The sequence below is a fragment of the Vicugna pacos genome, chromosome 16 (genome assembly GCF_048564905.1).
Source record: "Vicugna pacos chromosome 16, VicPac4, whole genome shotgun sequence".
Classification (NCBI taxonomy): domain Eukaryota; kingdom Metazoa; phylum Chordata; class Mammalia; order Artiodactyla; family Camelidae; genus Vicugna; species Vicugna pacos.
Genome location: NC_133002.1, coordinates 37,508,540 through 37,531,283, shown reverse-complemented (window position 1 = coordinate 37,531,283; position 22,744 = coordinate 37,508,540). Strand labels below are relative to the sequence as shown.

Genomic DNA, 22,744 nt, shown 5'->3' with positions numbered 1-22,744 from the left:
TAGGGAAGAGCAGGGAGTGACTGCTAACAGGTTCCATGTTTCTTTTTGGGCTGCTGAAAATGTTTTGGAAACATACTAGTGATGGTTGCACAACCTTCCGAACATACTAAAAAACACTGAATTGTACACTTTAAAATGGTGAATTATATGGTAGATGACCAGTATAAATAAATAAATATGTAAATAAATTAAATGAGATAGGCTACCTGGACACTAGTAGTCCAAAGACAATATGAAATAAAAGATTATCTGAAAATCAGGTACTTTATATTAAAATGACACTACTGATTTACTGGTTAGGTCGTAAGTGATGAACTGGGCTCTAACAGCAGTGATGCAGTGAGACTGACTGGAAATTTTACAACCATCCACAGTGCTGAGAGTCAGTGGATCTAGGCCGGCTCTATCTGGGGCTCTTCCATACTGCTTAGCAAGTTATTTTACCTTTTAAACTCCCAGTTTTCTTTACTGTACAATTAGGGGATTCCCTTCCACCACGGACATTTACTGTTTGTGCTGATTATTTATTTTCATTCTCTTGCCTAGTTCATCTAGTTACCTCCTGTCACACAGTATTTCCAGCCTTTTCAACATTAAGGGCTATTGTACACTCCCCTCTCCCCACGCCCCTGCCATGTTCCCATGGAGGACTGTTTTTAAAAGTTGTGTAAGAATTTGCATTTAGGTCATTTTTTTTTTATTCTTTACTAGCCAAATACAAAGAAGCAGTCTATCATAACTTTTTGGTTAGACTGTCTAACTTTTACCAGAATTTCTATTTGACTTTCTGAACACTAAAATGAGCTTGTTAATCTCAGGTTGGGGACACCTGGGTTAAGGGAATGTATCACCTACAATCTCCAAATGAGTATGGACACTAAATGGGACTGAGCCCATAGCCTAAACTTAAGTATCAGTAACTTTTTCCAAAAACAACACTGGGTCCACAAGACTTTCTCAGAGGGGAGAGAGACATGACCACACTTAACATGATTCCTTGGATGATTCTATTCATTCCTCTGCCTCAGTCATAAGGCACTTAATAAGCTGAACTGGATGTAGACGAAATCTATGAAGCCTCAGATACCTGCCATATCCACTGCTATCTCACTTTTTTTTTTAATGGTCCTTAAAAAAAAGTAAGTTGTAGGTTGAGTGAAACAAAACCAGGCAGCAATGCCACAACTGTGTCAAAACTAAAGGCAAAAGTGCCCAACTACTCTGTAGGTGGTGGAGAGAACTCTACCCAACAGGGGCATTCTATGCTGGATGTTGGCAAACTGAGCCAGTGGCTCCTCCCTCTCTCTTGGGATGTACAGCTGAACATAAAGAACAGTTTGATACCGGGGTCCAGGCTGTAACCCTAACCACACTGAGTTAAGGCTAACTCATCTATCACAGTCTTGGAAGTGATGGGACTCTGTTTACTAAAACTGCTGCTACTCAAACATGCGGTTTATTTATGAATGTCCAGGTCTTTCTTCTCCAAAGGGAGAAACAGCTTTTTTTTTTTCCCTGATTATAAAGGCGAAGTTCATAGGTCAAAAAAGTTTACACACTAAGTGTTTCCTGTCCAATTCCTGCACTCTACTGTTCATTAACAAGCTCTGACACTATCTAACATAAGGAGAAGATATTTATTTATTCCCTCAAATAATGATTGTATTGGCCCCAATCTTCACAAGCTTCAAATCTGTTTGGGGAGCAAGAATTATACACAAAAAATAAGTTACAATTTGCAAATAAAACAAATGTTATTTTTTAAAGGTGCCATGTAATTATTTAAAAGAGCAAGAAAGATGTAGAAGGGACAGGCTATGGAAGGCCCTGTGAAGAGCATGAGAGCTGAGCCAGGTCCTGAAGGATGGAGGGGTCTGAAAAAGCAGAGAGGAACTGAGAAGACAGGCTGAGGAGAGGGCTACGTGAGTAGGGCTGTCATTGTGAATAAGCAGAGCATACTTAGAGGTAAAGACACGGGTGCAGCCAGAGGGATCTTCCCGGGGGGTTAGTCGGTGGTAAGGTTATAAATGGAGAGTAGGGACAGAAAATGGAGGGGTTTGATTGGAGAGCGAGAGAGATGGGCATCACTAACAGTGGCAGAGAGAGCCAAAAAGTGAAATCAACAGATTTTCCTCTTCACATGTGAAGGATAAAGAAAAAAAAAAGTATCAAAGATGATTCAGACAATCTGAATTTCCATTCCTGTATCTAACAGGAGAACATACGTGGAAAAGCACATATTTTTATTACTGTTAACACAATCAGATTCAGAGACCTTATCTAGTTCTATCTTTTGCACAGTGAATAGGTAAGGTTTTGTTTTTTTTTTGCTAAATATTCCTAAAATTCCTTTACAACGACAAGCACTGCCAAAAAATTAAGTCCAAACCTCCTTCAAGATTAGACCCCTCATGTTACCTTTCTAACCTCATTTTCCTCCACATCCTTCCACAAACCCTATTAGGGTCTGTCTACTCAGTGTCCCCTGAGCAAGCCATGTAACTCTCATGCCAGTCACTTGTGTATCCTGCCCCGTCAGCCAAGAATGCTTTCATCTCTCTCCCTATCAACTGAATCACACGAATCTCTATATTCAGTTCAAACACCACTTACACTTCCTGAAATTCCCCAGCTCCATCACTTTTCCTGTGTGTATTTCAACTATACTTCTCCTGGTTTTATTATATTTATTTCATCCTATACTGTATAAAAATTATCTATATGTCCACATATCCATTGCAAGTGATTGGTTTAGAGGTGGGCCCATGATTAAGTTTTGGACAGTGAGACTTAAGTGGAAGTCAGCTGGAAGGCTTCTGAGAAAGATTCCAAATCTCTTAAAAAGCATAAGAAAGCACTAACCACCACCTTCTGCTGGATGTTGTCTTGTCTGGATATGATGCTTGGAACCGTGGTACCCATCTTGCATCCATGATGAGAGTTGGCTAAAGGACAAAGTAGACACATCCAAGTGGCAGAGCAGAAAGGTGGAAAAAATGTGGGTATTTGATGATGTCACTAAACAACAGATTTAAACCAATCCTAGACTGAGACATCTTGTTACTTGTTCTGATAAATTTTCCTTATTTTCAAATTATTTTGAATTGGATTTTCTATCATTTGAAGCCTAAGACATTCTAATTTCTACAGTCATGCTTGAGATACATATTAGACATCTAAGCAGAGATGTCAACTAGTCAACTGGACAGAAGAGTGTGATGATCAGGGAGAAGTCAGGACTGGAGCTATATATTTGGGCGACAGCAGCACACGGAAAGAATTCAAATTTGAGGGCTAGGAAGACAGTACAGAGAAAAGAAAGCTTTAGGGCACCCAAAGGGCAGAAGAGAAAAGGCCAACAAAGAAGAGAGAAGAAATTAACACTGATGTAAGACAAAAACACTCACCTGCAATGCACAGAAGCCAAGAGATTAAAAAAAAATATTTTTTTCAAGAAAGAAGAACTGGTCAACTATATCAAATGCTATTATAACACTGAGTAAGACACAGAAGAGTGACTACTTAATTTAGCGGCCAAATAATTCCTTAACATGAAGGCCCTCTTGTCCTTCCAGAGCCTCCTTCTCCCTGGAAAATCAGCCGTCCTGAGTTAAGTAGTATAATGATTAAGGGCTCAGACTTGGGCCGACTTCCAGAGCTACCACTCATTAGCTGTGGAATCTACTCAACCCACTGGCCTCTCCTGTGAGAGGAAGCTGGGATGGGACTCCAAATGGAGAACAGGTCTGAGTTCAGTCTTTAAAGGCGGGACAGACCTGAATGTGTTTAAATGCTGGTGGGAAGGAACACCTTTTACCAAACACACACACACACACCAAACTCCATTACAAGAAAACACTTTGGAATTCATTATAGTAGAAGGTTAGTCCACTAAGCTTTAAAAAATTACATATAGAAGAAAAAGTATGATAAATACACAATCTTAAGCTCTACCTCATTGCAGAACATATCAACCAAAAGAAAAAAGATTATATATTACAATAAGTAGTCATTGTAAAAAGCCAATGAAAAGTGCCTAATTTTCTCTTGGTTATACTACGAAGACGATTCCAATACTAAAACACAAAGTACTAAACCAAAAAATTTCAGTTTTTTTAAAAGCTAAGGAAATCTATAATATAGCTACCTAAAATCATTTGGAATACCCTTTTAAAACACTTTCAGTCTTTAATATAGTCTCAAGTGTTTAGTATATTCTGAAGTATTTTTCCCCTTTGGTTTTGCTGAAGAAATATGCTAACTGGACATAAGCTTTCTATAGACTTATGTACAACACCCACATAAGAACATGCTAACACATTTTAATGTTCACTTCAGGAAATTCTAAAATTTAAAACCACTCCAAATTAAAATATGACCACTTCAAAGAAAGGGGGATAATTTCAAAGTTAAGACCAAAACAGCTTTTGATACAAACCACTGCATGTTGCAGAAACAGTAACCTAGTTTCATTTTGAGTATAGTGTTTGTTGCCCTCAAGGGATCTGCAACTTTCCAGCAAGATTTTTTCATTAAATGCCAGATAACAGGTAAAACAGAGGAGAAAAAAAAATCAATACATCTCAACTCTTCAGTTTAAGGGCGGAAAAGCACGGTCCTTAAGAACACATGCAAACACGTATCCACGTATGATATTGACAAGCTTCTGTTAGTTATTGGTGACATAACACTACAATTTTAACTCAAGACTCAACTGCAGTACATGTGGCAATTTAACAACCTGCTTGTGAGGAGCAAAAATCCCTCAGCATCAAGCAAAATTATTCTTGGCTATCTGCTCTGTGGCCCAATAATTGGTCAGTAACAACCTGAGCAGAGAAAGCTGAATTCTTAACTACCAGTTCCCAAAATGTGGTTCTCTATATTGAACTGTGAATGACTGCATATTTCAATGAGACAAAAATCCCAAACATCCACATTTCTGAGTGGACAACCTGTTTGTTCCAAGACACTCTCTCCCCATAAGCCCGAGAGAAGCTACTTTAAGGGTATAAAATAAATTAATTAGTAACAATACACACTTTAGACATTTATATTTTAACTGCACTGGAATGTCTAAAAAACTGAGTCTATGAGCAGCAGAGGCACCGAGTCCAAGAAGAAGTGAACAGACTCCAGGCTTGCAGACAAATGAGTGAGTAGGTGGAGGAAACATTTATGTGGGGAGGATGATCTTTATACGATGCTTTGCTTAATCTAAAGAAAACCACAGCTCTTCACAATATATGCTATAAATAGATGTAATCAGTCAAAAACTTGAATAAATATTTGCCTGCCTGCTTGTTTTGTTTTTAAATACTTTTGTCATAAACCAAATCCAGTGAGTGAGCAAGACAATCGAGACAACATGACCAAGCAGGTTGCCCAGTCAAAGGCCTGGGGACATATGATGAAGACTAATTCCCCTTCATCTGTTTATACTGAAGAAAAGATTTTAATTAGCAGTGTGGGGTTTTACTGTAATAGCTTTAAATATACTTCCCTTACCGAAATCACAGTTTTCACACTGGCTCACATCAATGCAAAATTTCTATCACCTACTTTTGGCAATATCTTTAAGAAATGTGACGAGAGCAACCAAAGATAGTTTCAATCACAGAAACACTGTTCAAGTAATTGCTCTTTCCTTCCTTCCCAGCTTCTCCCCACTAAAACCTCACATTTACCTAAGAGTTACAAAGTTCCTGTCAAATAAGTGTTAATCTCTTTTATAAGAGGAAGCTAAGGCCTGCTGGCTTAAAGGACAATGAGAGGGATTCTGAGGGAGGAAGAACTAGTTGAGTATATAACTGCTATACTCTTTCATCCCTTCAAATAAAATCTAGCCAGAAGATAAAAGACAATTCTTTTTGGGACTGAAGGTGAGGATTGCTGGTAAAGAGGTAATTCTAGAGCTTCTAGTATTTTTACAACAGAAATGTATTATGTCTGTAATAAACAAAGCAACTAATCCTGAACTTAAAAACTAAACGAATTCATCAAATCTATTCAGATTCAATACATAAGATCTTCTAGAGGCAAGTGTTGCTGAAAGACAGTTAGAAAAAAGGGCAAACATAATTTAACTAAGCATAAAAAAACACTTAAGTCTACACCAAGCCTCAAAATATCAGCAGATTTTTAGTAACATTCAACAAATTGAGCACCTACCATGGGTGAGGTGCCACAGACATAACTATGAGCATGACAGATACGCTCCCTGGTCTCAGAAAACTCACAATATTGCCAAATAAATAGGGTGACTGTATATCCTACTTTGCCGGGCAAGGTCCTGGTTTATATGTATTTCTCCCAGAGTAATTATTAATAATGCCCCTCTCACATATCTCCCATCCTGGACAATAAATCATATGGTTACCCATTTATGCAAAACCAAACATACTACTGTACATAAATGCCAATAGGTTTGTAAACTATGTATCATTTCCAGGTTTTATCTTTTTAAATTCATTGTATTCATTTTTATTATACATTAAATTTTCTTAAATTATAAAAAGTAACTTATTTTGAGGGGGAGACTATAGCTCAAGTGGTACAGCGCATGCTTAGCATGTACGAGGCCCTGGATTCAATCCTCAGTACCTCCTCTAAAAATAAAGAAATAAATAAACATAATTACCTCCCTCTCCCCCAAGAAAAAAACTAAAAACAAACAAACAAAAACCTTATTTTAGACCTTCATCTCATTCTGATATATATCTGTCATACAATAAAACCAAAGATCTGCTTTAATCAAATAAGGGAAAATCAAAACCTGATTTTATCATATCAAAATGTATACAAAGTAAATAAATCAAATGAATAAAAAATAAAAACTTTAAAGACTATAAGCCCCCTGAGAACAGGTAGTTCTTTCTAACATACTACTTCAACATTCCAGTCTGTGTCTAGCTCAGTACTGAGAACATATTATGGTCCAGATATTTCCCACTAAAAGGAAACAGCACAGGAAACACGTAAGTCTGGAACATTTTATCATAATGGAAAGCAAGGAAGCTCTCAAAGACCACCAAGGTTGTGTCAAAAAGACTCAGAAGCCAGGCTGATAAGCTCCTAATGGATAAAAATAGGACAACTGAGTATCAACAAGGATTAATAACAGTAGTGGGTTGAAACACACCAAATAAGCTTAAATACAATGGTCACCTTTAGAGGATACTAAGAGAACCAACTCATTCTTTTAAAACTGCGAAGTAAAGGGCAAGAATCAAGCATTTAGTCTGCCATTCCTATCAGATATGTACCTTAAGGAAAATAAAACTGTTCTTTCCATCTAGTGATCGATAACAGTACCAAAAAAGAAACAACCAGCGCTATATGTCTCCTGGTAGAATTATAGACCACCACCAATTAGTCTGGCCCCACACCTATGAGAAAAACTGAATCTTAATCGGATCAAGCCTGCAAATCTAAAAGCCAATTTACAGGAAATAAAAGAGACTGAGGAACATGTTAAATGATACCACGTGCATACAATCAGCACGATCCTGACTACTGAAAACTATACAACCAATGATATGGGTTCTTCAACAAAAACAACAAGGAAAAAGAAAGACAGGAATCGGGCGGGGGGGGGGGGCAGGGGCAGGAGAGAGAGAGAAAAAAAAAAAGGAAGGAAGGAGGACCTATAGATTTAGAGAGTTAACAGACATATTTACCAGTCACGCTTCTTTGGACCTTAATTCAACATTCCAGCCTGTGTCTAAATGTTGGAAAAACAAACTGAAAAACAATTATGAGTCAACTGGGAAGTATAAACACTGACTGAATACTTACTGATGTTCAGAAGTTTTTTAGTGTAAAAATGGTATTTAGTTGTCATTTTTGAAAAAGAATTCCCATAAATAATATGATATGATGTCTAGTATTGCTTCAAAGTAATTGAAAGGAGAGGGGTATAGTGAGGGCAGATACAAGATTAGCTGTGTGTTAATAATTGTTAAAGCTGGGAGATGGGCATATTATACTGTTTTTCTTTTTTATATTTGAGAATCCTATAATATCAAAGATTGTTTTCAAAAGCAGTATTATTTCCTTTGAAAGACTAAAAATAATAACATAATTTAGAAACATATAGGTCACTATAACTTGCCAACAATGAAGAAAAAAATATTTTCTATTAACTATAATTGATTCTACATTAACGTTTTGATATGACTAGGAATTACAAAAGAAGTAAAATATAGTTTGAAAATCCCTCCATACGTATTATGATTACATTTAAAGCATGCGCTTTGGGCTTGTATTGTCCATTTTATGAGGGGGAGGTAATCAGGTTTCTTCATCGATTTCTGCTTGGAGGAGGTACTGGGATGGAACCTCTGACATGCTGGGTGCTGAGCATGCGCTTACCACTTGAGACATACCCTTCCCCTATGACTACATTTAATTTTCTCTTTTCACAACTTGAATTTCATACCTCTAAAAACTATAATGTAAGCAATATGATATATTTCTGGTTTAATAAAACTTTAATCCCAAAATATGCCAACACACAATGATCAAAAGTATAAAAGAAAAGTTAAACTTGTTAGCAGTAAAACAACTTGCCTGGTGAGATCATCAGTCGAGATAAGAATCCAGCCTTCTAGATAGTATCCACTACTGTATCCCAGATACTCATTAAGCTTCTAATTTTTCAATGACAGGACAAAAAACTGAACCAAAAACTTTTGTCTTCATGTGGAACTTACCATGTAGATCAGGTAGGGTTTTAGATCTGATTGCTCTTAAGTACGCAGCCATTGTTTTAGTAAGAACTGGAATTAAGGCTGCTTTATATGTGTTCTCCAGCTGACTCACTACACAGTATACTCTGCTACCTTCATATATACAGGTCCAACCAAGAAACCATTATTCAAACAAAGTACATGCATGTTTACAGGAGAGAGGCTTAAGGGTGAGCAGAAGACCATTTCAGATGGTTTTCTAAGCTGGCTGTACTATGAGGTAACCAGGATTCTCTTCTTACTCTGTCAGTGCTGTGGCGCTGTGTTACCTTAAGCACAATGGGCTGAAGCATTTCGTTGTATCAAAATCAGATGTAAGCACAGACCATGGTAACGGTTCTTACCATTAAAAGAAAAATTACCTTCTTCTTCCCTGGTTTGCTCCCTTCATCCTGAGTTAGCAAATATCATGTATTCTTAGTTCTAAACTGCACATTTCATTGTTTCTAAAACAAGAATGCTACATACTTCTCCTCAGCTCTAGGATGCTACTGATTTAAGTTCTTATTTTATGGTCAAGTTTATGGAAGATCCAAATGAAGTAGCTACAGTCTCTGACCTCATGTTCCCAACCACATGTTCATTTTTGGCTGTTCCCTCTACCTTACCACCAACAAGTCCTATTTTTAAAAACTGTCCTTCCTGCTCTAACTGCTTACATAGCCTCACAGTTCAGGCCCTAATCACCTCATACACAGATTAAAGCAGTCATTCTGCCTCCATCTTTCAAATCACTTTACACAGAGATCATCTAAAATACATTTTTTCTAAAGAATTTGGATCATGTAACACCCTAGCTACAAAACCTTTACTGGTTTCTTGAGCCCTGAAATAAAGTTTAACTCCTTAGCAAAGTATTCATAAACCCTCCACCATCTGAACCCAACTGACTTTTTCAGTCTTGGCTCCTAAAGTCCTTTTCTCCCACCTAACATTCTCATGCTATTTCTCAAATGCATCTTGATTTTTTCCACCCTTAAACATTTGATTATGTCATTCTTTCCTTTTACCTACTCATTGTCCCCTCTACCACGCACCCCAATATGACTATAAGATCCTAGCCGTATTTCAAGACCTAGCTTAAGTACCTTCTTCATGAAGCTTTTCTTGACCACCATTTTTGTTTCCTAGAATGCTTAGGAGGACTTTTTTGTTCTTTTAAAAGAAGTGTAAGCTAATGGGGGGAATACTCAGAAGTTCCATTTAAGCTGGGAGGAAAGTGATTTTAAAAGTCCATATGTATATGATGTTGCAAATTTCTTCCTTCTCTTCCATAAACTAAACTGTTTCAAGAAATGATTCAAACTAATATAGTGAGTTTGGATGCCATGGGTTGCCTCGGGAGGGATTCTTTGTATTAGTAAGTGCAGAGTGAAAGATATCCAAGTACTACCCTATATATAATAGAACTCTGCCTTAAGATCAGCAGCTCTGTCTCCTACAAGAACTGCCTAATACTAATATTCTCTCAGAACCAGACACTGTAGACAGTGAAACCACTTGGCAGAAGTTAATTTCCCAGTAAACAAAAGGCAGATATTTCCCATGTGCTCCTGGAGATAGGGACTGGTAACTACTGAGAAGGGTACCACTGTGCAAGAGCTACACTCATGATGTTATAAATCTTGTTTCTGCATGGACACATGGGGGTGGGGGAAAAGATCTTCAACCCTACCCTAAAAGGGACTTGGCTGAATGTCTGTGAACATCAAGAGATAACTTCTGAAGACAATAACGTCAAAGACAAATCTGTCTAAACCAATATAAAGATCCAGATACATTATATATAGGACATACATATGTACAATGTATGACTAAAATTGATCTATGAAAAGATATTCAAGCTTAAGAATAGAGTTTAAAAGCCTGAGTTAGGATATTTCCAAATAGTAAAAGAATGTCAGTTGAAAAACTAGTGAAATTTGAATTAAGTCCGGTGTTAAGCTGATAGTAATGTACCAGTGCTGATTTCTTAGTTTATGTAAGACTTTATTCAACAATAAGGGAACTGGATGAAGTGGTATATATATGGGTACTCTCTCTGCAACTTTTCTGTAAATCTAAAATTATTCCAAAATTCTAAATGTCTTAATTTTAAAAAAGAGCACTTACAGGATAACATAAATTGAGTTGTAATCAACATTAAAAGATTTCTTTGAATCAAAAATGTGAGTTGCTTTATTAGTTTTTCTCAAAAGCGAATTTTTTTAATTGACTTTTTAAAACTTTGATGTTTTTAAATATTCTCAGGTTTACTTAGTAAACACTATCAATTAGCAAATGGGCTGGGTCTTTTCAGCAGGACCCATGTACAAACATGTTTATACATGTTTCATGGCTTAAATCCTAAGCTGGCAAATGCCAAGGTAACCTGACTGACTTCTGACATCAACTGGCATGGCTGACTACAGCTCAGAATGCTGTGTCAATATGGAGTAACCTTCCTTAGAGCCATTCAGCGCTATTTTCCGAAGTGTGAAGTATGTGTATTTTGGGACCCAGCCTTCAAGAATTCCCCATTAGTTGTTAATGACACAGGTATAAAAAGATGTGTATACAAGGGCATTCATAACAGCACTGTTTAATATAGCAAAAACCTGAAACAAATAATGGTACACACAGACACTGGCATACCACATAGCCATCTGAATTACGACATAGATTTATATTAACTGACACAGAAGTATGTCCACATTAAAAAAAAAGAAAGACTAAAGAACATTGTGGGAATGGAAGCATGCAATCTCATTATGTATAACTAGGTACATACAATTATGCATATATAAGCTCCTATTCAGAGATATCTCAGGAGAGGGTTAAGGGTTGGAGAGGAGATCTTTTATTTTTTCCTTATATTTTTCTGTAATCCTTAAATAATTTTAGATAAGCATGTGTAAATTTTTAGAAAAATAATGAAGCTATTAAAATAATAATGTTATATAGAAGTAATTCATTTCACACTCAGATATTAAGGACAAGCACCCAAATATGTAACCTTAAAAAGTGATCCCCAATCACGATTGAAAATGATGAAATATCTATTATTAAACTTACTGTAGACTATAACCCTAGAAAACTAACAAACGGTTATAAAAACATCAAAAGACTCTAGGTTGTCAATGCTAACCGTAACATTAGGTGTATAATTTTAGCTTATAGATGGACACATGTTACAGTATTATTATGCTTAGCTAGAGCTAAACTATAGTTATAAATATCAAGTTATTTCATATGGATTCTATTTATAAATATGTATATTGCTTATACTGTTTGTACTTTAGATAAGATCAGTCAATAGATTTTTGGGGGGCACAACCAAGACAAATCTGTCCTCTTGCCAAGGATTTCTCTCCATACCAACAAACTGAGGAGCTGCAAGAGAACTTATGACACATTCAATATTTTCTATTATATGAGAGATGAAGTAAGAAAGAAGCTCAAAAAAGTTACATGGTTCCTGTAAAATCAACAGCTAGTTAATGGCAGAGCTGGGCCTACCATCTAGATTTTAGTCATAAGACTCAAAATGAATTATTACTACTTAGCTATTAGGATGGCTAAAATAAAAAATATTAACAATATCAAGTGTTAGCAAAAAAGAAGAACAAATGGGACTTGCAGTGTTATTGGTGAGATGCAAAAGAGCACCCAGAGCACAGTCTGGCAGGTTCCTTTAAAGTTAAACACACACCATATAACCAAGTAATCCCACACCTAGGCATTTACTCTGGAGAAGTGTAAACTTAGACTCACCTAAAACTGGAAACAATCCAAATGTCCTTCAACTGGTGAATGAATAAGCAATCTGTGGTACATTCACAAAGTGGAATATTACTTGGCAATAAAAAGGAACAAACCTGATACACACAAAAACTTGGGTGAATCTCAAAGGCATTATGCTGAGTGAAAGAAGCCAGTCTCAAAAGGTTACATACTGAATGATCACATCTATATAGCATTCACCAAAAGATAAAACTACAGAAGACAACAGATCAACGGTTACCAGAGTGGAGGGTGGGGAACAGTGTGAATGCAAAGGGATTGCAGGAGGGAGTTTTTGGGTGATGAAATTATTCTGTATTCTGATTGTGGCAGTGGTTACATGAATCTATACAGGTACTGATACTCAAAGTGCTGTATATATGCCAAAATGTCCATTTTACTGTACATCAATTTAAAAATTAAAACAAATTACTTACTCAGTCTCTGGTTTCTAAAAGCCAGAAATACTTATGAATTTTTAAATTCAATTCTAAAATTAATTTTTCAATTAGCAAAATAGAATGATTTGATGGGTCTTTTCTTACAAAAATCTCAATGCCAAGAAAAGAATACATTCAACTTGGCAAGTTACATAATCTCACTTTGTCTTAATTTCCCTGTTGGTAAAATGGGGATAATAATATCCTACTTCAAAGGATTCTATGAGGATTAAATGGTAGATAAATAAAATATAGACATACACATAGTATACATAACTTTGGGTATAGAAATGGAAGACAACTCCAACCAGGGAACTTTTAAGTTTTGCCCTTTTGGAGAACTAGGTTCTGACAACTGCTTTTCTGAGAGCCATCTCTGAAATACAGTCCAAGCCCAGAGTCTGATTTTCACACAGAAGTAAAAAATTCACTACTGAGTCCTTGATGTATTTTTATTCTGTACCACTCTACACAAGTACATTGTTGTTTAAACCAGGCTCTGTGTTAAAGGTTATGCTCTAGAGTTTATTAAAAATCTCTTTGTATATATTCATTAGTCCCCTCAATTCTATCTAACTTAATGAATAAACAGGCAGACAGTGCTTACGTGTGTGTGTGTGTGTGTGTGTGTTTATTTAGCAATAGTAAGTGTACTATTCCTTAGAAGAACATAGCTCAAATGCTAAGCAAAATGAGGATCCAAACTTAACCCTTCCGGAGTTTCAGGTCTTTAAGAATTACTGCTCTATATGGAATAAGTGAGGTCATAAATACGATGATTTTCTTCATGCCACATTTCTTAGCTTTCTATTTTAAACTCATACCCCTAAGCACAGCATTTATCATTCTTCCTACCCCAATTTGATCCAGTAAACATTTGCTTAGCATCTACCTCAAGAAAATCAGTTTTGTTAAGCTCAGCTTAGGGCAGTGATTTTCAAACTGCCTGGCCCAATTCAACTTTTTTTGCCAAATGAAATAGAATAAAATAACAGACTGTGTCACAGATAGTAAGGGTAAGTACTGTTTCATGAAGCTCCTGTTTCAGTTGTGGGTGCGGGTGTGTATGTGAGTGAACACATGTGGGCATGCACACACTGCTTCTTACTGTGGACCATGGTCCAAAAGTTTGAAAAATGGTGCTATAGGGAATTAAATAAACAACAGTTCTAGATTTAGAACAGTCCAACCCTGCACCAGTTGGCTTCTGTGGACATGTCTTTTAGTACTCACTGTATCACCTGACCTTAGAAACATAAGTCAACTTTAAAGAAAAAAAAATCTCACTTTCCATCTGAGGTGATGAAAAGCTTGAAGAGACTGAAAGGCAGAACAAACTATCTTTTGGGTACTGTTATAATTCCTGACAAGTTAAAATGGATGCAGAAGTGTATACCTTCTTTACTATAACCTGACAAGAGGAAACTAGCCATTTGAAAATAGGTGATTTTTCTACCATACATGTATTTTCCATATTCAATTTAACCATTTTCTCACTTAGAAATATTAAGGTTTTTTTTAACTTACCATATTATACAAGATTTAAATATACCTTATGTCAAACAACCAAATGTCTTCTTTTATTAGAGCAGAGCAAGACACACATTAGTATCATAAAAGTAAAAATGTATCTGCTTTTGAAAAAATTATACTCCTAAAAGTTTTTCTTATATTTTATATATATATATGGGGGGGAGAGAGGGGGAGGAAAGAGAGAGAGAGAGAGGGAGAGGGACTTTTATTCTTTGTGAATAACTCTTTTATATAAAAGCTGTATTCCAAAATAATCTGGCTTTACCCACTAGGCGACTATAAATAGCCAATTAAAAAATCTTATACTAAAACTAGTATTCATATTTAAAATCCTATCACTATTTAGAAAATTACCTAGCTCACTTCTTCTCTAGACTAGATAAACTACTGAGTTTCGCACGCTAAATCTAACAAGGCCAATGCTAAAATTGCTACCTGTACTAGGTAGCATCAGTTTAGTGAAGCTGCTTTCCGAAAGGATTTCTCAGAATCAGCACAGCTGACATTTTTGACCCAGTAATTCTTGGTTGTGGGGGGGCTGTCCCATGCATTGCAGGATGTTTAGCGGCATCCTTGGCCTCTACCCATGAGGTGCCAGTAGCACACCCTGAGCCCCACTGTGTGAAGGAAAAGCCCAGCTGGGCTAACAAGCTAAGTCACAAATCTAAGTGTGATAAGTGTCAGTTTACTGATATAAGTTCTGCCGGGCTAACTTGTAAATCTAAAGTTTAGTGTCAGTTTACTGGGCTAACAAGCTAACTCGTACATCCAAGCTCAACAAGTGTCAGTAATGTGATCTGTTCCAAATTGATAAGCTCCAGTGTACTGATTCCTTGCTTTTTGTTGTTTGAGCCTTATTGGCTAATAGCCCCATACTTGTAATTAACCCTATAAAACCTCATGCGCACTTCTTGGAGGTGCTCAGAGCTTCGGAGCAGAAGCCCCTCTGAGCCCGCCGGCATAATAAATCTGAGTACTCCAACCCTCCGAGTGGTGCTTGTTTCTTGGCTGGCCTGTCATTTCCGTAACAACTGGTGACAAAGATGTCTCCAGACATTGCCAAATGACTTATAGAGCAAAACTGCCCTTGGTTGAGAAACACTACCTTCCAGGGTTATATGTTAATCATTATTTTCATATTTGGGCAAAAGGAGTGGGGAAATGGCATTACTGTAATTAAAGCAAAAAATCTGATCAAATGCAGTTTTTAATAGAAACAATGATACCTCAGCAGTTACTACAGTGCATGGGTACACAGAATCACATTTCACCAGCCAACTGGTTGGCAGCTCTACCAAATTTCAAAATATTCAAGACAAAGTTAACTATAAGTAAGTTTTTCAAGTCGCTAACTTGTTTAAAAACTTGGGTTTCCAAAACATTTAAATATATGGCAGTTATAAAACCTGTATTAAGAAAAAAATTTTAATAACTAGCAAAATAAGAATTTCAATATTATGAAATGAGGCAGTAAAAAGAAATATTTAGCAGTTACAAAAACAAGTATTTCAAGAGTTGTAATTATTTTAGAGACATTTTCCATCATATTTAACCCCCTTTCAAGGATAAAAGAATATGGGGTTTGCTCTTAGGTTGACTTGAGAACTCTCTACATATCATGAAAATCCAAGCTAGATCTTTGAGAATGTACTAAAAAAAAAAAAAAAAGGTTTAAAATTGCTTTGCCACACTGAATATTTCAATATTTAATTTGAAATAGGTCATTATAATTTTCCTATGAATCAGTTGGGGGATACTTTTTAAATTAAAAAAAATCCTTGGTAGATATATGCTTGAAGGATCAAAAATTTTATGTACGGAAGAGAATATAGTGACTAGAGGAGCATTATTCATAATAGCTACACCAGAAACAATTCAAATGTCCATCAATGGTAGAATGGAGAAATAAACTACATATATGCATACAATGGAGTATTATATGAGATAAACTAATTCCTGTTATACACAATGATACGGATGAATCTTACAAGCCAAACACAAATGAGTACATACTGCATTACACTTAAATATAGCTTAGAGATTTTCCACAGCCGTATATAGTTGCTTCATTCTTTTTTGTAGCTATACAGAATACATTCTATTGCATGAATATATCCTAACTTATTTATTCAATTCTATACTGATGAACATTTAGGTTTTTCCCAAATTTTTGCTGAGTTAATTTAAATGGCTTTATATGCTTGGTGTGCTAGAAAGAAGACTCCCTACAAGGAGGATCTTTCAGGCAAGGGAACTGCAAACCCTAGCTTCTAGGATATTAACACGGGAAAAGCCCCTGGGCATCTGGGTCACAGGAACTGGGATAAAACACAGGTTAATCCACAAAATTGAGAATATAAACACTCTCCTTGCCACCCTCTCAAAAAACAAAACAAAACAACATATTGCCATATATTTCAATGTTGACAGGCTGCTGATACTGCTCTAGATATGTTAAGATGATACATTCAAAAGGGTGAAAACAATTCATAAGGGCCTAGTTATGAATCTCATTTTATAGGTTACATAAAGTAATTCAGAAGTTATTTTCCATTGAATTCCCCAAGCTGAATCAAAATTCCAAAGCTGAAAAGTATAAGTGTGTTAAAGACTATATTCTTCAGCAGCATTAAAGACTAAAGGAATCACCTGACACTGTATACCTTTGTGAAATCCAGCTAGTTATAACCCTCTGCATAGTAAGACCAAGAAATCCGGCTAAGGAGCCATTCTTTGCATCATTTCCATTTCTGTTCTCTTCCAACAATCCCTTCTCACCACACACTGACTGGTCTACCAAGAAACGAAAGAAGCAACTAGCTATCTGCTAAACCATTTGACTCAGTAAACTGGAAAAAATAATTTTAAAACACAGCACCCCCTCCCAAGAAAAAGCTTACTTACCAAAATGTATTATAGTTGAGGGAAAAAAAAATGTAACTCAATCACCTAAATTGTGTTTGTTAGTCAGTCTGGGCACACACAGCATTAGTGCTGTTGCTATTACACATTCTGGCAAGGCTGTTTTTTCAAGTGTTCTGCAAAATCTAAGGCAAGTCTAAGACCATTATTTGCCAGTCCCTCTTTATCAGCAATCCAATACTGATTCCACTGACAGGAAGCCCTTAGGTGGCTCAATAATAAAAGAAAAGAAGGCTTAGCAGATTCCCTTGAGGTAAATGCTAATAATGCAATACTGATGTGTCTACCTTACCTGAAAAGTCTCTAGCTAACTATTGTGGGTTCATGGACTTATCACTGAAAAATGATATTTTGCAAAAATGACAAGAGTAATTTAATTCTATAGAGCCCAAGAAATTCTATTTTAAAAGCTCTATGTACTGAATAAACCTATATACATGTCCTTGAATCTACTTTTCAAAGTAACCACTCTATTGAAATATGTTTAAAAAAGGAAAAAAATGTCATATTTCACCATAAAACTCCCTTTTTGAGTAAAAACAAGGCTAGGAACTATATACACAATCTAAAGGTATAGGCCCAAAGTGAAGAGCTGATAAAATCTGACAGGTAAAGGGAACTTGCTTTTCTTCCCTTCACCCACCAAAGCAAAAATGCCTAATGCACTCAAACTTATAGCCCTAATAACAGTTTACGATCAGAAGGGAAACGGGAATCCTTTAAGAAAACAATGTTCATAAGTGTTTTCAAAAATCAAAGATAACTGCTGTATAAACAAACAGATTAACTAGAAGCAGCATCTGATGTCTTCACTGATTCTACCAAGCACTTCATGGCTTGCATTAACCATGAAAATTTACACAAGGCTTTGCACGTGATTCAACCCTGGACACAGAACTCATTGAGCTACGTTAATGTCCTAAAACACCCCTTTCACCGCATAAGCTCTGAATAGGCTTAAAACAAGCACAGCCTGTGGGTAACACTGTAGAATTTGGAGCTAAGTTTTATTGTCTCCACCAAGTTCAGCCAGCCACAGAGCAACAAATCAAAGTTCCAATAAGCACACTGCACCTGCAAGACTTAGGTGTGCTCCAAGTCAAATATTTGCAATTTTTTCGTCCCAAATCTGCACAAACGAGAGTATGCAGCTCGCAGCACCAGACCTCTAAATCCTGTAAGCCAAAATGATCTGTAGTTTCACTCCCACGTCACTCACATGCTACCTTTTACTGAGTCCTTAACATGTATATGCGACAGGAATTGTTCCAGCAGTTTGCATATATTATCTTTAATCCTCATAACATATCCCACTCTGCTGATCAGGAAAGTGAGGCTAGAGAGGTCAAGATGACTTGTCCAATGCCAGAAAGCCAATAGAGCTTTAGTCAAACCCGGCTCTGCCTGGCTCCAGGGAGACGGGTTGTTTCCCGGATCCCCCTTCAGCTATCGTCACTAACTGCAACACTGGCTCACCTTCATCAAAGTAAATCCAAGTGCTAACAGTCTGAAATGATGACAGGAGATGAGAAAAATATACCTTAAACCATAGCACAAGACCCAGGAGTTCCTAATGAGGAAATGCAGTCACCTTCTTTAGCATAACTAATTCCAAAGGCTATGGCTCAAAATAGAAGACAATCCACAGTTGGGTTTTTTTGTTGTTGGCTGTCTCTCAACTGACTTTTTAGAACAAGGGAAATGAAACTCAAAAGCATATTCGCTCTTTTGGCGAAAGTTTCTAAAACTCTTGAGAAAAGAGTGATTTTTAAAAACAGTTCACCTTTACAGTTTACTTCGATAGGATCCAGACATTCAAAAACAAAATCACATCAGCAGCATTACTAATCAACTTTCTTCTACGGACTTGAAAAGTATTTTCTTACCACACTACAAGATTACTTCCCATACTGAGAGCAGAAATGGAAACAGCTCTGGGTGTCACAAATCAGATCTTGAGGCCACAGTTGCAGAAAGTCAGTGCTGCTTCCCTTGAGTAGGAGCTGCTGATCTGAACCCTCCTAAGGGAAGGGTGTCTGAAGAAGAGCACTGAAAAAAACTAAAGCAAGCTGTTTGTACTAATGAGAGCGAGCTGCTGGCACCACTACTCCTTAAGTGTTTCACTGATATGCAATTGTTTTCCGGCTTCCAAGCTCTGAATCTGGCAGAGAGAATGCTGTTGTCACAGTCATAGGAGTTATATGATCAGCTGCTCTGTGTGTGTGGGTGTTTAACTAGGTAAGTGACTGGTTACAAGAGATTCTGCAATACTAAATCAAGGAAGTATAATGTCCCCTGAGATTTTAACAATCTGTCACTATATTATGCTGACAAAGAAAAGTAACATTTTTGCAACTTTAAAGACTTTGGGTTTAGGATTTGCAAATAATTTCTGACAGTAAAACCTTAGACACTACATGAACAAAAAATACAACCTATAATATAAGCCACTTCAGTCATGTTTATTAGATAATAAAAAATGCAATATTTGCCATCTCAGCGTGCTTTCCAAACGTCATAGGTACACTGCATAATTATTAGAATAAATGCTATTCTTCAGGTGTATAAAACACGTTCTATGCAAGATTCCAAAGCTCCCTTGCCTTCCAAAAATCTGTTAATGCCATAAATTCCTTGGTCTCTCAGAAGCCTCAAAATATGAAAAAAAAATGAAGTCACCAAGGGATTCTTTAAATGAAAAATATCATCAGAACTATAAGCTCCTGGAGAGCTGGGGACTGTGCTTCTTTTATATCACTGTCCATCACAACACTATCACACACTGGAAGAAATGTCTCTTGATTTAAATATGATCAAAAGGCAAAGGCTGGATGCAGAGGGATTTAACGAATAGCTGATATTTATCCCCTGCTTACTGATAGAATGGTGCAACATTCATGACTACTTCTAGATTTCAAACATGGAGACTGAATTCCCTAATTATAATTAAAATTCTTCCATTAAAACAAAAATTTTAAATGGATGATTCTGATGGTAATATTACCCTGAATAAAGACATGAAATCATATTTAATAAAGCTGAAAAATCTTCACGGAACAGGTACTCTATTACAGGAATGATAAAGCCTTAAGAAATCAGATCAACCTCAAACAACACAGAACGATTCCAGATAGGCACCATAAAACAGACCACGGACACCCCTGCTGAAATCTGCTACATTTAGAATATAGTGCAAGGAACATACATTATCAATTGGTCAGATTTATTTTGACAAGTTATTTTGACTCCAGTTTTAACTCTTTCTGAAACTTTCACATACATCTTTCTACTGGAAGATAGGAAAATGGTGCCTTACAAATGTCTAACTGTAATCAAAGAACAAAACACAAGGATACATAGTTAATCTACTTTGCTGCTTACTGCTCAGGACCAAAGTAATGCCAATCCTTAACAGAAAAACAAAACAAAGCAAAACACAAAATTCAAATTCCTTTCACTTTTGCATAATATAGATCTTAAGTTGAGGTCCCAGGACCAGGTTCAAGATGACTGTAATTGCATACAAAATTATGTGTGTCTGTTTTATTGAGAAGAGGGCCCTAAAGGTTTCCATGACCCCAAAGGAAGGTTAAGAACCACTGAACTAGGTATTTCCAGGATCCCTAAAACTCAGCAGTGAACACTTTAAGCAAAATTACACTAAAGGTAGTGTCTACCCGAATACATGTACACAGGTCCTGATACAAACAGCCAAGATACCTGCCAGCCCTATCACAGAACACCACTCTCAAATCAGCCCTATATGGGAACGTCACCTGCATTCAGGGCATACACTCACACATGCCAGCCACAGCAGCTCTTCATTCCCTAAGCATACACATGTTGTCAAGAAAGCATGTGCTAGTTGCCATTCCCAGAACAATACGGACCTAGCCATCGCTGGAAAAAAATATACAGACATTGTTCCCAAAATACTACCCTATGTATTTACTATGGCTTGACCATAGATGTTAAACATTACAACAAAGTAAGTGAAATTCCCACACAGCATATGTATATAATTAACAGGGAAAAAAGCATCACTCAGGTATTACTGAGGGTCCACAAGAGATGCATATAAGGGAAACTGTAATGATGCTTGAACACGGGGACAACCTGCGGACAAAGACAGACTCACACAGCAACGTCCTGATAACATGGTTGTGGAAAGCACCCTTCTCCAAAGGCAAAAACACATTCCTTTGATTGGCACAAGCCATTCCTGACAATGGATCCGCGATGACAGAGACTGTTCGGCAATCAGGAAGGAAGGGGGGGGAGAGAGAGAGGGAGGGAGGGAGGGAGAGAGGGAGGGAGGGAGAGAGGGAGGGAGGGAGGGAGAGAGAGAGAGAGAGAGAGAGAGAGAGAGAGAGAGAGAGAGAGAGAGAGTGTGTGTGTGTGTGTGTGTGTGTGTGTGTGTGTGGGTGGGTGGTGAGGGAAGGATGTGCTAGATGTGATCAAAGACTGGCCCTCTTCAAGAAGAGCATATGGGATCTTAAATCGTGAAGACGGTCTTCGAGGGTGAGGTAGGGACATTTATCATTTCTACAGGAGACACCCCTCGACAATGGACATGTTCTGTGCAGATGGAACTGGGGTGTCACTACCTTTAGTGGCTCCCATCTAAGAATCTTAAGTATCTTAAGCAGAGCCTGATTGGAGGGGAAGAGGAGGCGGGGGTGGAGAAAGGTCTGCATTACCCTCTGGGTGAGTGTTGGGCGGGTGTACACTAGATGCATTTTATCTAGGGAGGCACAATACTCCCGGCGGTTCGAGGTCTGGGCGCAACCGCAGGGCAGGGGAGGCAGTGGGTGCAAGCCACTAGCTGCAGGGCAGGAGAATGCTCGCAGGACGACCGGTGCAAACCTCCCCTGGGCCCGCTGACCCGTGCAACCCCGGCCTCCCCCTGGGCCTCGGGGCGAGCGGACTCTGAAAAACTGGAGCCCAGCTCGAGTCCGGGAAGGAGCGGACGAAGGGGCAGAAGCGGGCGCCCCCGGCCCAGGCTCGGGACCAGAAGAGCGCAGCGCCCGGGGCCTCCCCGCCGAATGGGGGCTGCTTCGGCCTAGCGCACGCAGCTGCCTCGGCGAAGGGTTAACCCGGCGCCCAGAGCCCCGGTCGGCTCGGCGGGTGGCGGAGAGGAAGGGCTGCTGCCAGGGGCGCAGCAGCGACTGCGGCGTGTGCGTGGGGGGCAGGGGCCCCTACTCACCCGGGCCGGCCGCCTCCGCTTCCGCCACCCCGACCGCCGCCTCGGGGGTCCATCCCTGCGGCGGGGGGCCTGTAGCCGAGGCGCTCGAGTAACAACCGACGGCCGGGCCGGCCCCTCCCCCCCGCCCAACG

General features: G+C 38.0%; 1 protein-coding gene across 4 annotated transcripts in view; it reads right to left on the bottom strand.

The window, feature by feature from the left end:
- LOC102534891 (leucine-rich repeat-containing protein 37A2) overlaps nt 1-22,743 on the bottom strand; it is a 95,329-nt gene extending 72,586 nt beyond the window's left edge. For all 4 annotated transcript variants that reach the window (XM_072938906.1, XM_072938908.1, XM_072938913.1 and 1 more), the window contains exon 1: nt 22,614-22,743. The gene's annotated coding sequence lies outside the window, so the exon portion shown is untranslated. The remainder of the gene's footprint in view (nt 1-22,613) is intronic.
- Between the last annotated feature and the right edge of the window lies 1 nt (nt 22,744).